The sequence below is a fragment of the Ascaphus truei genome, chromosome 1, assembly GCF_040206685.1.
Source record: "Ascaphus truei isolate aAscTru1 chromosome 1, aAscTru1.hap1, whole genome shotgun sequence".
Lineage (NCBI taxonomy): Eukaryota > Metazoa > Chordata > Amphibia > Anura > Ascaphidae > Ascaphus > Ascaphus truei.
In genome coordinates this window covers 199,899,608-199,915,738 of record NC_134483.1, presented here as the reverse complement: position 1 = coordinate 199,915,738, position 16,131 = coordinate 199,899,608, and the positions used below count along the sequence as shown (strand labels likewise).

Genomic DNA, 16,131 nt, shown 5'->3' with positions numbered 1-16,131 from the left:
AAACCTCTACCGTTAGCATAAAGCCAATAAAGAATATCACTTGTGAGCACATTCACATGTCTTAGACAGGTCTGCAACCCTGCCTTTCAACCATTATCACCTTGCATACAGTGCTCCCACTGCAGCAAGGGAATCTGGGAAATGACATGCAAATGAGCACACAATGTGTCACCTTTTGCCTGGAATATCCATTCACATGGAGCCCATTTAAGATGATGTATCACCGTTCACACAGCTTTTAAACACAGCATGGGACTAGCAAAGCAAGTACAGACCACTCACAGACATGTTTCAACCTTGATGGGTATCATCAGTGTGAGGTTGGTCTATACTTGCTTTGAAATATTTCTATATTTCTAATTTTCTATATACAGTATATAAAAAATGTTTTAATATTCATTACATATAAATAGATTATATCCCATTGTTATCTGTCATAAATGTGTTTCTGTGGAAATTAAGACAGTATTAACCCATTAAGGGCCACAGACCTCCCGGCATAGCCTGGTCATGTGACTGCTCTTCACGCTTAGCACAAAACCAGAAGAAGATAAGTCCTCCTCTTCCATTTCCCTTCACTGCAAGTCACGTCCGGCACTCCATGGGAACGCAGGACGCAATCTAAGCTGGAAAAAAGGTTTCCTTGAGCATGACATAGCCACTGCATCATGAGGCCCCCTGGGTGACAGACTCTATCACGTAGAGACTACATCTTGCGTACCACAAAGGGTTAAAAGATTGTACTGTATTTTTGTGATACATACACCAGGGATGCCAAGTATCCCGGAATGGAGGATATAAGTCACTTAAGGGAGAAATCCCACCCATAATCGTGTACAAGTTTAACTCTTATCATATAAGGCATGTTCTGCTCTTTAAAAAAAATAAATAAAAGTTACGTTAAAAATCATTGTTTTCTTAATGTCTACTTTTGAGGTTACCATTCGATATTTTAACTGCTCATGTCTCTGGAACAAAGCAGTGGCTTTTAAAAATAAACTAAATGCAAAAAAATAAAATTATGTAATAGACAGAGATCAGCGTGAACTGCTGGTTTAAGAAACTGGTTATTCTCTGCAAGACACAATGCTCCCAAGCCCTCAACACAACGTCCTTAGTAGATAGCATCGCTCTACACCTCCACATGTGTATCTAAATCTTTGAATGGTTTATTATGCAATAGGTTCACCCATGGATTCCAAGCGAAATGAATCTTTAACAAATGAAAACCAGGGAGTTAACTTTCTTTCATATGGGTTTCATCCGCCTCCTCCAGTATATGGGGGACGCAGTTGGGTGTATGATATGCAATCTTTCTGGAGCGAGATACCACTTGTACAGCGTTTTATAGCCACATTCTTTTATTACTGTGCAGTTTGAGATTATTGAAATTCTGTCCCATATTTCACCCCAGTCCTCCAGATCTAGATGTAGATTTAATACCTTTTCCTATCTACAAATATGTTGAGAGGTAATGTTTGCATAATCTGGGGTAAGTAATGTATATAAAAGAGACCAGAAGATGTTAAAAATGGTTACATTCTTAGCTGTTCCAGAAGTGCATAAAGCACTAAAAGCTTGGCCCCCTGCAGATGCACTTACCTGATACCCTCCTACTCTGTACTTTCTCCCCACCAATTAGATTGTAAGCTTCCCGGAGCAGGGACTCCTCTTCCGAAATGTTACTTTTATGTCTGAAGCACTTATTCCCATGATCTGTTATTTGTATTATTTGTTATTTATATGATTGTCACGTGTAGTACTAATGTGAAGCGCTATGTACACTAATGGCGCTATATAAATAAAGACATACATACATACATACATACATACATACATACATACATACATACATACATACATACAGTACATGTGCAAAGCATTGTTTCGCCAAAATGCCTTCATTGTAGATATTTAAAAAAATTATCTCTGGTGAATTGTATGGACTCTTGTAAAATTTGAAATGATTTAACTTTATAATTCACAAGCATATCTGCAATTAGGTAAATCCTCGCCTCTATGCACACCTCAAAGCTGGAGGGAATCATACCTGGCCACATTTAAAAACAAAGGAATCATAAGAAAAGGAGTAATCATTTCTTTCTGTAGACTGCAGAGACATGCTAAATTTGAACTGGAAGGGTATGAAATAAGTATAAAAGGCCAAGGAGGGCATTGATTTCTAAAGAGATAATTCTGCCAGTCCAAGATATTGTCATATTGTTCCAATCACATAAATCCTGGCCTATTAAAGGCAATAGGTTTGGATAGTACAGGCAGGCTGAAAATAATGTTTCATAAGAGTTTGTCAACTGGATACCTAAATATCTAATCCAAGTGTTCCCCTATTTGAACATAAAATTGATATCAATTAGCTTTATTGTGTGTGGTGGTAAATTGGTGTTTAACACCTCAGACATGAGGGTTTTTTTTTTTTAAACTATCACATTTAAAAATAAGTGAATTCGAGGTTTTGATAGAGATGCAGAATATTGTCTACAGTTAAAGAAATTGTATATTCTTGGAAATTTTTTTGAAGTCCCCTAAAATTAGGGTTATCTCTAAACGAGGCAGCCAGGCTTCTTCTGATGAGTGAAGAGAAATGAAGAAGTAGGGAAAAAGGGCACCCCTGTCTCATCCCATTCCTAATTTGTAATAAAAGTAATAGCTCACCAGACATTTCCATTACAGCTGGGGGTAGATTATACAAAGCTTTAAAACCTGCAATATACTAATGGCCATAACCGAATTTCTGTAAAGTTTGGCACATGAAGGACTAGTTAATTCAATCAAATGCTTTCTTAGCATCAAACTATAAGATCATTTAGGGAATATGAAGAGAGTTTGCTTTATATATTACTCCAATTCCTCTTCTAATATTGTCAGCACCCTGTCTTTTGGGGTTCAACCTAATTTATTCAGGAGAAATCAGTTTAGCCACATATCTGTTTAAACAGATTGGAAGAGTTTTAACGAAAACCTTTACAGTATAGCAGTATTAAGAATGGAAATTGGCCTGTAACTTCCACATACAGTAAATGGGGATCTTTTCCTGGTTTATATATAACCACAATAGATGAACAAAGCATCTCTATGGAGAGAATGGATGGTAGCTATGTTGGTCCTTTCCTCCATCTAGTAACAAAGGAGGGAGAAGGAATAGGTGGTATGATACATTTTATTGGACCAAAAGTAGTTGATATGTTAAAAGCTTTCAAACCTCTCACGGTCCTTCATCGGGTATCCAGTATAAGTAAATAAGGGCATAGCTGTGGAGCATATTTTTTTTTTAATAAAAGGCATTACTTGGACATTTGTTCTGATTTTATGCAAGCCTACTGTATAAGGAAGAAACTTCAGATTTCTTTAGTTTAGGAAGTTTATATTTGCTAAGATATTAATATATTACAGAATGGCATTTGTTACTAGTGTCCCTATTAGTCTCTAAATTATATTATTTGGTATGTTATTTAACAAATTCAATCTCAATTTCATGTAGGGCAGTTGGACAGAAGTTAGTTTGGTAGCAGAAACCTATTCTAGTAGCTCCAAAGTGTGACAAACCGTGCACTTTAGTGCACTTTAGAAGTGGATTGGCATGCTTTGCTATTCTGTAAGCCCTTCTCTTATGTCTAATCCGTGTCTAAAAGGCTTTCTTTAGAAGCGGTTTCACTCCGGCTCTGCCAATCCGATCGGTTTGTAAAAAAAAAACCTACAACTCGCATTATTTAACTAAAACTGCTATTTTCGTACAGTAGCTCCGTAATGCAAACCGCTTCTAAATACTCACATTTTTTTCACACCACCTCAAAGGTGGCGAGATTAGTTTTGCGAGTTACATAAAAAGTCTGAAAGATGAGTAAATTAATCTTCCTGCCTCCTAAGAGTTGCATTAAAAGCCTCCTAAAGATTGAAAAATATATATTTCATCCTGAATCAGCAAACATGATCAGATGATAGATTCCACTTGGGCTTGAAGGGAACATATCTTTTAAAGAGTAATACATCTGAGAATTGTCAGACCATGTAATTGGTTCTGTGCTAGCCTTGTCGATTTTTTTTTAACTACAGGTGAATCAATGATCAAGTAGTCAATATGTGAGTTTGTGTAGTGCAGATTAGAATAGAATGTGTAAATTATACTCACCAGGAGTCAACAACCGAAATTTCTCATGCATTAATTTCATGCTTTCCAACATTGACCCAGTGAATTCCTCAGCTTTGAAGATTACAGCTGAAGGTGTAGGGGAGGGGACCAGAAATGTAAATGGAAAGGAGGTGAACATAAATCAATTTACAGAGGAGAAAATCCTGATGGAATTTACAAAAGTGGACAAGTCAATGGGGCCAGAGGGGATACATCCAAGAATATTAAAAGAGCTTAGTGGCATGCTGACAACACCATTAAGACAAAATTGAGATAACTATTTAACCACTCACGATTAACAGCTTAGTTCCAGATGATAGAAAAGCAAATATTGTCCCACTTCACAAAAGTGGGAGTTTGAGCTAGCTGGGAATGTGAGTTAATCTATGTCTGACTGGTAGCAGTTGTTTGGAGGCTGGTGGCATCTCCCCCCAGAGCTCACTCCTCCTCCTTCACCTTTTTAACTTGGGAGGTCTTTTCATTTTGCTGCAGGAACAGGACCACAATGGTTCTTCCCGTCTTACAGAGGTAAAAGGAAGGGTTCACAGAGTAGTGTAGGACCTGCATTAATTTGGTTATACCTTGGCGTTGATATGCAGGCTTATGACGCTTTGGCCAAAGGGTTAACTAAATAACCAAGTATTTAATATTATTATTGAAGTATTTAACTTTATACTTTTTACCATATATGTTTTGTCAATGGGATGTAGCATTGGGCACCCCTGTCTCTTGTTATATGCAATTGCCACGCTCAGTAGCTCTGTGGTGGGTGTGGGAGTTTGAACTAGCTGGGAATGTGTGTTAGTCAATTTCTGTTTAGTAACTACAGGTCAGTGAGCCAGACATTAGTAGTGTGGAGATTAATGGAAACACTGCTGAAAGAAATGATTGTTGAATAAGTTAAGAAACTTACAAGATCCAAGGCAACATGGATTTTATGGAGGGAAATAATGACAAACAAACCTAACTGATTTGTTTGGCTGGGTGATTAAGGGTGAAGCAGTAGATATAACATTTAGATCTGAGTAAGGCCTTTGACACTGTAACACACCCGAAGACTGATAAACAAGTTGTAAATTAATACTTGGGATTGTATTCTAAGGTGGTTGAATGGATAAGACATTAGTTGCAGGGTAGGTGACTGCATTGTAGTAAATTAAGTATATTCAGAGGAGGGGAAGGTGACTAGAGGGGCACCTCTCTCCTGTTTTATCCTGGAACTACTGTTGCTCTCTTTAATATCATTATTAGTAACATTACAAATGGTCCGGAAGGGAAAAGGTACCTTTTTGCAGATGACGCAAAGATCTCCAACAGGGTTGACACTCTAGTCAGGTAAAATGAGAAAAATGGTTAAAAGTGTGGCAGCTACAATTCAATAGATAACAAAACAGATAAGGGGCACTCTGGTTGTCTTATGCAAATGATGAAAAATGTAGTTGAACTAGATTGCCGTTGCGGTCCTTATTTGGACCTTTCTAAATAAGGATCGAAACGCTAATATTTCAAACAAATGTTCCTTAATTTGCACGACCACCGGAGTGCCACTCATGCTTCTTCGCCTATATTTCTCCAAACATTGTGGAAGGACGTTCCACCCGTGGCAGTTATCTATATTAGAATTTTGAGTGCTACTATATCTAATTAGCTACAATTTAATGCCAAAAAGGGCCAAATAATAGCTTTTAGTCACAAATATCAAAAGGCAGAATACAGGAATAATGGAACTATAATGTCAACTACTATAAAGAAAAGGGACCCTAGAGTCATTATTTCAGCTGACAAATGTGGGCTAGCAAATTAACAAAGCAAATTGGAAAGCCAGCAAGAGGATACGTGGTACAGGCAGAGGTATTATACCGACATACCATACCGGGGCCTGTAACTCTGGAAGCAGGGGGTCCCCGAGGCTGAAATTAATGCGGTTCAGCTCCGGAAACCCCCTGCTTCAATACTGTTTTATTAAAATCAAATAAAAACAGCTTTATTATCTTAGCGCTTGCCACTAAGGGTTAACTCAGAGTACCTGGTTTCTTGGGGTTAGAGGTGGTGGGTGAAAAGGGTGGGTTTTTATGCCTACCGTGTGGGTAGCGAGAGGGATTAACCCCTTCATTACCTTAGCGGTAGTAACCGCTAAGGCAATGAATGGGGTTAACTCCTCCCGCAACCCTCTCGGTAGGCCTAAACACCCACCATGGGCCAAATACCACCTTCACCTACCTCCTCCACCCCCCATAAATCGTGCACTGGTATTTAACCCCTTCATTACTTCAACCACTAAGGTAATAAAGCTGCCTGTAAATGTATTTTTATGACATAGGGTGAAAGCAGGGGGTCTAATATTAATAGCGAGACTCTCGGCTTCAATCCGATGCAGTAAAAATATTTTTTTTCTTCCGAGTCACATTGCAGATCCCATCTTGCCACCCTTGAGGTGGCGAGATGAGAACCTGCGAGTTGTTTGCGAGTTTTACCCGCGATGTGCATCTCGGAGCTACTAGAATATCTCAATATTTTAAAAAAGCGAGTTTGAGCATTTTTTTGAGCTCCCACACAGTTTGTCTGAGCGGGAGCGCGACCAATCGGGGAGATGCACCTAGAGCGAGTTGGGCAAGTTATCTAAGCTTTCTGATTAGCTACACTTTCAAACTCGTTTAAAAAGTGCCCAAAATGCTAGGTAAGTCACTTATAAAAGCTACTAGAATAGTCCCCCTAGAGGACTGTGTTCAGTTCTGGAGACTCCAGATGAACGTAAATAAATTAGAGATTGTGCAAAGAATGACTACTAAACCGGTGCATGGTTTCCACTGGAAATCTTATCAGGAAAGGCTGAAGGACCTTAACATGGGAGAGGGGGAGGGATATGAAACTTTTAAAAAAAATAAAGTAGAGGAAGGAAGGATATTTAAGAGAAAAGAATGCTAGAACAAGAGGTCATGATTGAGGATGGCAAAATCATGGGAATGTGAGGAAGTACTAATTCACTGAATGTGTGGTGGATTCATTGAGTAGCCTCCCAACAGAGGTGGTAGAGGAAAATACAATAAGCGTATCAAAATGCTTTGGATAGATATTCGGCTATGGTAATTGTCATGGGAGACGAGAACAATTTACACTAGAGATCAATACATTAGACAGAACTGCAGAGTTGAACAAAAGTGAATTTATTGGAAAAAGTTTCCACAAAATTCCAGTACATAAAACACATACACAAACTCACCAACTGGGTTTAGTGGGGGGAACAACCCAAAGTCCTAGGTGAGGGGACCTTCATCCGGAATCATACCCCGATACGCATTCTCAACTTCGCTGCTATCCTCTGTAGTATGGGCAGCCCTGCCTTGCTCTCGGCTTGCTAGAAGTATTAAATTCCCCGACGTTGCTTCCCTCCAAACAGCTCCGACCAATGCTGCACACACAGACCGTTGCAACACTTGATTCTCCAGAGTCCTGCACTGGGTCTCATCAGTTCCCTTCTGCTGACTCCCTGTCAGCTCTTCCTTTACAGGGCCTTTGCCAGTCCCTTGTCAGCACACAGCCTTCACCAAGAATATTCAGTCCAGAATGACTATCGCCAAGCCAAGTTCTAGGTTGTTTATCCTGATAGTGGCTATGTACCAGTTTGTCCTTTAAGTTCTTTGCTCGCCTACAGGTCATTGTTGGACTCGTCTTAAGGACCAGGGCCTAGAAATTTGCTTGGCGATAGGAAACCTATGGGATCATATCCTTGTGGTAGATGCAAAGCATGTACTTACATGCCAAAGACTAAGAACTTCACGGATCCTACTTCAAAAGTACACCATATCAAGTATTTCATTAACTGCCTCACCACTGGGGTAATATATTTGATTACCTGTAAATGTGGAAAGAGGTACATAGGTAAAACCCACAGGCAACTGAAAATACGAGTCCTTGAACATATCGGATCGATCAGGAACTGTAAGGATATGCCCATAGCAAGACATATCAACAAAGCCCATAATGGGGATCTCACGTCAGTCAGTTTCTGTGGCATTGAACATGTGCAGTGGGGACCCAGGAAAGGTGACTGGGACCGTCGCCTTATGCAAATAGAGTGTCGGTGGATTTATACCTTACAGATGTTATATCCGGGCGGCTTGAACGAAGGGTTCATATATATACCCCATTTTTGTGAATAACCTTACCTGGTTTATAAACTGATTCACCACACTGTTTTTGTGTTTATGAATTGTCCCAGATAATTCATATTTCAGGTCCACTCACATCATTTTAGAAGTACCATTAAGAAGTGTCACATATTATTTAGGAGTGGGATCAAGGGATTTATTAATGAGTCTTATACTCTAGCTGAATCGTTTTGACTTCTAGAGGCGGTTCAACATAAGGGTATACACTCCTACACCATCTAACCTTTCTCCAATCATGTGTTCATTATCAGTGGTACTTGTTAGGTCAGAATAGGATTTCTTTTTACACATGTAAACTCCATATGATACATCTGCATCATAGTTTGATCACTTTGGTGGAATATCATATGATGTCATTGAGCCTGCCACCTACCTGGAGTCCAACAAATGACATTTATTATCATATAGCAAGCATTAAGCGATTTGTCTTTTTGCCACAGGTTTGGAAAATATAACAAAGAGACACAGTACTTATGATGATTTATTGTGTAGTGTTTTTTGTAGCACCCTTTCTGACAACAGGTCAGTTTTTCAGGATGTCCTAGATACTCAATATCTGATTGACCCACCTGTGCTGAAGCAGGGACTGATTGAGCAACCTGTGCTGAAGCAGGGATATCCTGAAAAACTAACATGTTGGGGGATGGAGAGGGTGATTAAGGATTGGAGTTGAGCACCACTGGTCTTCAGCTTTCAAAGTCTGTGAAAATGTAGGAGAATTGCTATTAAGGAATTCAAATAATAGTTTTTAGAAATTTAGAAACTGAATGAGAATTTGGTGAGTTGATGGTAAAAGTGGTCAGACACTAGAAAGGACAGTGGGAGTGATAAGAAGAAAATACATGTAAGGGATATAAAGTATACAAACTGTAAATTGTGGGAAATTGAGAAGGGAAGACTTGCACAGACAACCTTAAAGAAAACCCTGAAGGTTAGTGGAAGATAACTTGAAGGACAATAATTTAGACTGCAGTTAAAGATCATGAAGGAAGCCTGTGAAGGTGAGGGGGTAACCAGGCCATCAATAAAGGTATTATGTCCGGCTTGTTAACTCTGAGCCATATTTGGGGTTTTAGTGTCAGCTCTTGAACCTGTTTGTTGTACATGAAATGCATATGATTGTATGACAATAAAGAATTTATGTGTGTTTTACCTTTCCAGGAGGGCTAACCAGTGGAGATTGAGAGACATTAGGGGTGATTCGCCAAGCTCCGATTATTTGCGCTGAAATGGGAAAATTCACTCGGGCGCAAAAGGGTGAAGCCAAATGCGCTATTCACTAAGGCTGCTCGGCGCGTTTATGGCCTGCCTTGGCAAAAAGTGCCATATCGCGCGAGCACCTTCTTTCCCCCCCTGCTATCGTGCTTAAAGTTATATAGCACGATAACTGATATAAACAAAGAAGCCTGTAAGAACTGCATGGAGACGCTGCGTCTCAATGCACGCCTCTTAAAGGTGATCGTGCTGTACAAATATGATTTTTAATAATAGTGTAGATGAGCAGGGGGTCTCCTGAGCTGTACCACATTGTTTTCAGCCTCGGGGACCCCCTGCTTCAGGAGAAACAGGCCCCGTTATGGGGTGCCGGTATCCCCTGCAGAATTTAAATGTCCCGGTCACGTGACGTGGGAGCTTTACAAGTGCAAGGGACACCGGCACCCCATAACGGGGCCTGTATCTCCTGAAGTAGGGGGTCCCCGAGGCTGAAACTAATGCGGTTTAGCTCAAGAGACCCCCTGCACATGTACACTATTATTAAAACACCAATACCAATAAATAATAATTAATTACCGTGGCGGATAGCCGCTTTGGTAATGATGCTGCATTAATGTAAATTTTAATGATAGTGTGTGGGGCAGGGGGTGTCCTGAGCTGAACCGCATAGATTAATGGCTCAGGGACCCCCTGCTTCCCGAGTTACAGGCCTCCAGTATGGGATATCGGATGCCAGTGTCGTCGCCATCTTTATAGCGTCAAAGACGCGACGTGGGCTCCCTGCCCCCGCACACTATTAATAAAAATACATTAAAGAAGCTTCATTACCTTAGCGGCTATCCGTTAAGGCATAATAGCATGTTTATTGGGGACAATTGCCCCCAATAAACATTGCAATATACAGCACACATCCCCCCCCGCCCCCTAACACATACAATACAGTCCTGGTGGGTGTCCGCAGGCCCCACAGTGGCCCAGCAAAGGGGTGCACACAGGGTCTGGAGGCCTACAGGTGGTCCCCGTCAGGTGCCGTGGGCCTCCAGGTGGTCTCCGCGGGTCACTGTGGGCCCCAAATGGCGTCTCCACGGATGGGCCTGCGGGTGTCTGAGGGTCCCCGGGTCAGCCCCACAGTTGTCTGAGGGTCCTTGGGTGGTTCCCATGGGTGTCTGGGGGCCCTCGGGTGGTTCCTACGGGTCTGCGGGGCCCCATTTGGGGCCCACGGTGACCCGTGGAGACCACCTGGAGGCCCATGGGGCCTGACAGGAACCACCCGTAGGCCTCCAGACCCTGTGTGCACCCCTTTTCTGGGCCACTGTGGGGCCTGCGGACACCCACCAGGACCACCGGGGACCCCTGTATGTCAAAGAATAAATCATGTTGTATGGGGGGGCACAAGGGGTGGGTTATGTATTATTTATTAAATACTGTAATTTTTATTGTGGGGCTGTGTATTGTTTTGATTGTGGGTAGTGGGGGTGGGGGGCGGGGTTATTGTCCCCGAGCCTGGGTAGGTCTCCCGGGTGTGTAGTGGGTCAGGGCGGTTAGGTCTCACGGGTGGGGGTAGTGGTGGGTATTTAAGCCTCCCGAGTGAGTGCTGAGTGAGGGTGGGTTAACCCCTTAATGACTGTCGCAGTTAATAACCGCTAAAGTGATTAAGGGGTGATTAAGGGGTTAGGGGACATTAGATTGGCTCTTTTTATTCTTGTGTATGTTTTTCAGCACCCGAGGGCATGGACGGTGAGGAAGATGAGGATGGCCTTCATCGTGGGTGCCGGACAAGGGTGAGTGCAAAATTTATTTATTTTATTTATTGTGATTAATGTATTTTTAATGGGCAAATGCATTATTATCCATATGTGGATAATAGTAATTTTGCCCATTACTGTAGTGTATGTGTTGGGGTGGGGGGGGTATTTTTTTTTACAGTATTGTCTATTTTTTGGGGGCACACCATTGGTACCGCAGGCCCGCGGACGGCCGTGGAGACCCCCGGACGATGTGGGGACCCCCGGATGCCCATGGGGACCCCCGAACACACCCACGGGGACCCGTGAGGACCCCTGCGGACCACCGGGGACCCCCGTAGTCCTGCGGGGATCACCCGTGGACCCCGCGGTGTCAGCCGGGGTCACCCACGGACCTGTGTTATGGATGGTGTGCCTGCAAAAAGGTAAACAAAGAAAAAAGAAAACATTTCTAAGTCCATTTCCTTTTGCATCTGCCTTTAGCTGGCGCATTTGTCAGGTGCGTTTTTAAAGGCCTTTTAGTCTTTTAATCTTCTTTTAGCGCTGATTAGTGGATCTCAAGTACTGGCACAAATCAGCGCATTTGCCTGATCGGGCGCATTTTGTACCAAGGGCTGAAAAAATGCCTTTTAAGAGCGATAAAGCGCAGTTATCACTGATTAGTGAATCGCACTGCAGCCTTTATCGGACTTAAAGGGTACTTTGCGCTCTTAAAGCAACTTATCGGAACTTAGTGAATCACCCCTTATACTGTAAGTTTCAAGGGGGGTTTGCAACAAAAGTGTTGTCAGATTGTGTCTAGGTAATCGGGGTCCTGAGTTGCTGGCCACCCCAAAAATGTATACAAATGGGTAAATCAATGGATTAACCCTCCAGGCGCTCAGAATAAAGCATAGTCCTGCTGGTGAGCAATAATACAATAAATCACATAGACCCCGGCTGTATTGAATCGTATAGCAGTGTAGAAAATGTATCCTTCCCTCCAACCGGCTCACCAAGAGCACTATAAGGCTGGAACACGGGAAACTCACGTATAATACTTGATGTCCGGTCTTTCAAATTGCTGTGCTGTATGCTCCCGCTCCTCCTGGATAGGCTGGGGTCTCTCCGTCGCAGGTTCTCGTTGCTTCACCGCCAACCCGCTGCCCGCCGATGCGGAGGGTGGTCACCTGACCGGCGGCATGGATGGTGCTTCTGAGTGACGTCACGGCAGACCCAACAGCCAGGAACACCCAGCAGTGACTCGGCGTGCAGGCGCGCAGTGAATCAGCATGGATAATCTCTTAAAAAAAGAGTAAATGCGCCGCACAGCACCAAAAAAGAAAGTGAAGGCTGATATGGGAAAAGTAAAAAAGCTTTATTTGCACAAGGTGCAAGCGAAACCTCTTGACGCGTTTCGGCCTGGGAGGCCTTTGTCAAAAGAGTGATTCGCTTGCATCATCAGACATCCATTTATACATCAGCAAACTAAGGACAGCTGTATATGTTGTTCAATGCAATGAATATCAGGTGTCCAACATAATGAACATTAACAACCTCAGTATCAGACCTAGTGCCTGCATGATGAACATAGATGTCAGAAAAACATGTTAAAACAAAAGATATATATGTAAAAAAGACCAATCATTATGACTAGGAACATAAACATAAGTCTAAATGTCTCTGTTAAATACATAAATGACAGGTCAATAAGATATGAATTCTATGCACCTTGAGCTGAAATAAAGCACAAGTAATATAGATCTAAATTTAAGTTTAATAACAAACCCAGAAATATAGGATAGGAGAATCAACGAAGACTCAAAGGTTATAATCGACATTTCGAACATTAATATATATTAGCAACACTTTCATGGTATCATAGTAATCAAGGTAATGGAAGTTACTTTTTAAATCAAAAATAAATTGAAATATGTAAATAACTCAGAGATAGGGAAAGAGAGGAGGGGAAAAGAAGAGGGGGGGGGGAGGGGGGAAGGGGGGGGGGGGGGGTGGGGGGTGTGTAGGGGGTAGGTAGGGTGAGGGGTGGGGGGTGAGGGGGGGGGGGGGAGGGGGGGGGGGGAGGGAGGGAAGGGAAGGGGGGGGGGGGGAGGGAAAAGGGGGAGGGGTATAAGAAAAATCTAGTGAAACTAAGTAAATTATTTGTTAATAAATATATACGTTTCAAAAATCAATCATAAAAATATTTAATCATAAAGAAAGTGTTTTAGTTCCCACTCTACATTAAGGCCACAAGGTTGCAAACTGTTGAGGGAGAAAACCCATGACATCTCTTTCTTATTTAAACGGTTAAGTCTATCTCCACCTCTTGGGTGGATGGGAATGTGTTCAACACCATAGTAAGAAAAGTTCTTTAATCCCCCAAGTGGACATAATGAAAAATGTTTGGAGACTGGATGGGAGAGATCACGTTTATGAATAAGTCTGACATGTTCAGAGATTCTGACATATAAGGATCTTATTGTTCTTCCCACATATCTTTGTTTACAGCCACAGGTAATGACGTAAACAACATGTGTGGTTTGGCAGTTAATGAATGTATTTATCCGATATTTGCCATTAGGGTATAGTATACGGATTCTTTTAGTTGGAGAGGCATACTTACAATAATTGCAAAAACCGCATTTAAAGAACCCTTTTGGTATGTTCCCAAGTTTAGAATCTTTTGATAAAAACATACTTTTAGATACTGATGTAGCCAGTGTGTTGGCTTTTTTGAAGGCAAATCTAGGACCCGAATTAGTATATTGTTCAAGGTCTGTGTCCATTTTCAGTACATTCCAATGCTTCTGAATGATCTGTTTTATCTGGAATGCTTGTTTGCTGTATTTTGTAATGAATAGAGGACTATCCATAATAACTGTTCGTTTATCTTTTTTACTCTTTTTATGGATAAGCAAGTCCTCTCGTTTCATCAAATCAGCATTTAGAAATGCCCTTTCAACAACATCTTGTTTATAACCTCTAGAGAGAAATTTTAAGCCCAAAGTCTTGGAATGTTCCAAAAATGTATCCTGGTTAGAGCATAGACGCTTATATCTCATAAATTGTCCTTTAGGTATACCTTGGATCAATGCATTGGGGTGACTACTACTGGCATGCAAGTATGAATTTCTAGCATGGGGTTTCGTGAAAATATCTGTCTGTATACCTGTTGTAGGATCACCATGGATGGTCACGTCAAGATAATTAATTTTTTCAGTATGTGTCTCAAAAGTAAAGTGAAGGTGAAGATCATTACAATTGATGTCGTGAATGAAAGAGTGAATGCTATCAAGATCACCATCCCATATGAAAATTAAATCATCTATATAGCGTTTATAATAAATGATATTGGAGCGAAATTTATTAGTGCTACCATAAACGTGTTGAGATTCCCATAAACCCATAAAAAGATTCGCATATGAGGGTGCAAAAGAAGTCCCCATTGCTGTGCCTTGTGTTTGTAAGAAAAACTGTGAGTCAAACAGAAAATAATTGTGAGTCAACAAGAAAAGAATAGCGTCATTAATAAAAGTGGTTTGTGCAGTGGAAAGTGGTGAAAGTTGAAGATAGTGATATATGGCACGAAGTCCATGTTGGTGTTCGATAATGGTATACAGTGACGTGACGTCCATGGTGACCCAACGATACCCTGTTTTCCAAACAACATCCCCCAATGAAAGTAGCAATGATGAAGTATCTTCAATAAATGAAGGTAAATTTTTAACAATTGGTTGAAGGAATTTGTCCACGTAGCGTGATACACCATCTCCCAAAGATCCAATACTGGCCACTATGGGACGCCCCGGAGGGTCCTCCAGTGATTTGTGGATCTTTGGGAGATGGTGAAACACAGGTACAATGGGAGACTCACATGCCAGAAATTGTCTTTCCTTGTTCGTTATAACATATAGTACGTCACCCAGTTCAAGCAATTTCTCAAGCTCACCAAGAAACCTCTTGGTAGGGTCTGTTTTGAGTTTAACATAAAAGTCAGTATTACTTAGTAATCTAAGTGCTTCCTCTCTGTATTTCCTTGAGGATTGAACAATTATTGCGCCCCCTTTGTCGGCATTTTTTATTACAATGTCTTTATTTTTCTTTAGATCTTCCAAATCTAGTCTTTCTTGTACAGTCAAATTATCAGGTGTAAAATATGATTTTGAAAATGAATATCCTTTAGCTAGCGTCTTTAAATCTCTATCAACAAGTCGTTCAAATGTTGTCAGACATGGCCCTTTAGTGTTGTAAGGCATAAAGGAAGACCGTTTTTTAAGGTTGGAGTCAATGTGGCCGAAAAAAGGGGGCTCAATAATTGCATCAGTACAGCCCTCTTCATACAGAGATTGTAAGTCAAAGGTAAAAGCAGTATCTGCAAATGAAGAAGTACCTCCACTTAAAACAGAAACGGTACCGTTGCCACCACTCTCACAGGGATTGCCATTTGTGTTTGTAGGATTAACAGCTTTTTTTGCAAATAGTTTTTTTAGGGCCCATTTCCTAGTATATTTTTGGAGATCTATAATGGTTGTAAATAGGTCAAAGTTCTCCTGTGGTGCATAATTTAGGCCTTTATTTAGCAATGACACCTGTGAGGATGTTAGGACGGTATCAGAAATGTTTATAACATTATTTGATGTAGAATTTAGGAGTACTTCTTTCTCTTGCTGTCTGCTCCGTGCGTTCTTTCTACTCTTTTTACCCCTCCTGCACTTTTTTGGTTTTTTGACTGACTATTCTCCATATTGGTATAATTTGTTCTAGTGTGTTCCTCTCTAGAATTAGGTAAGTATGTTCTATCGAAATAACCTCCTTCTTGATCTTTGTTGGTATGTCTATCCTGTGTAAAAAATGATACTGAGGGTCTGTCTGC

At 41.2% G+C, this 16,131-nt stretch overlaps 1 protein-coding gene across 2 annotated transcripts in view; it reads left to right on the top strand.

The window, feature by feature from the left end:
• The window catches only part of ADAMTS19 (ADAM metallopeptidase with thrombospondin type 1 motif 19), a 406,770-nt gene that overhangs the window by 182,148 nt on the left and 208,491 nt on the right, over nt 1-16,131 (top strand). The gene's annotated exons all lie outside the window — the stretch shown is intronic.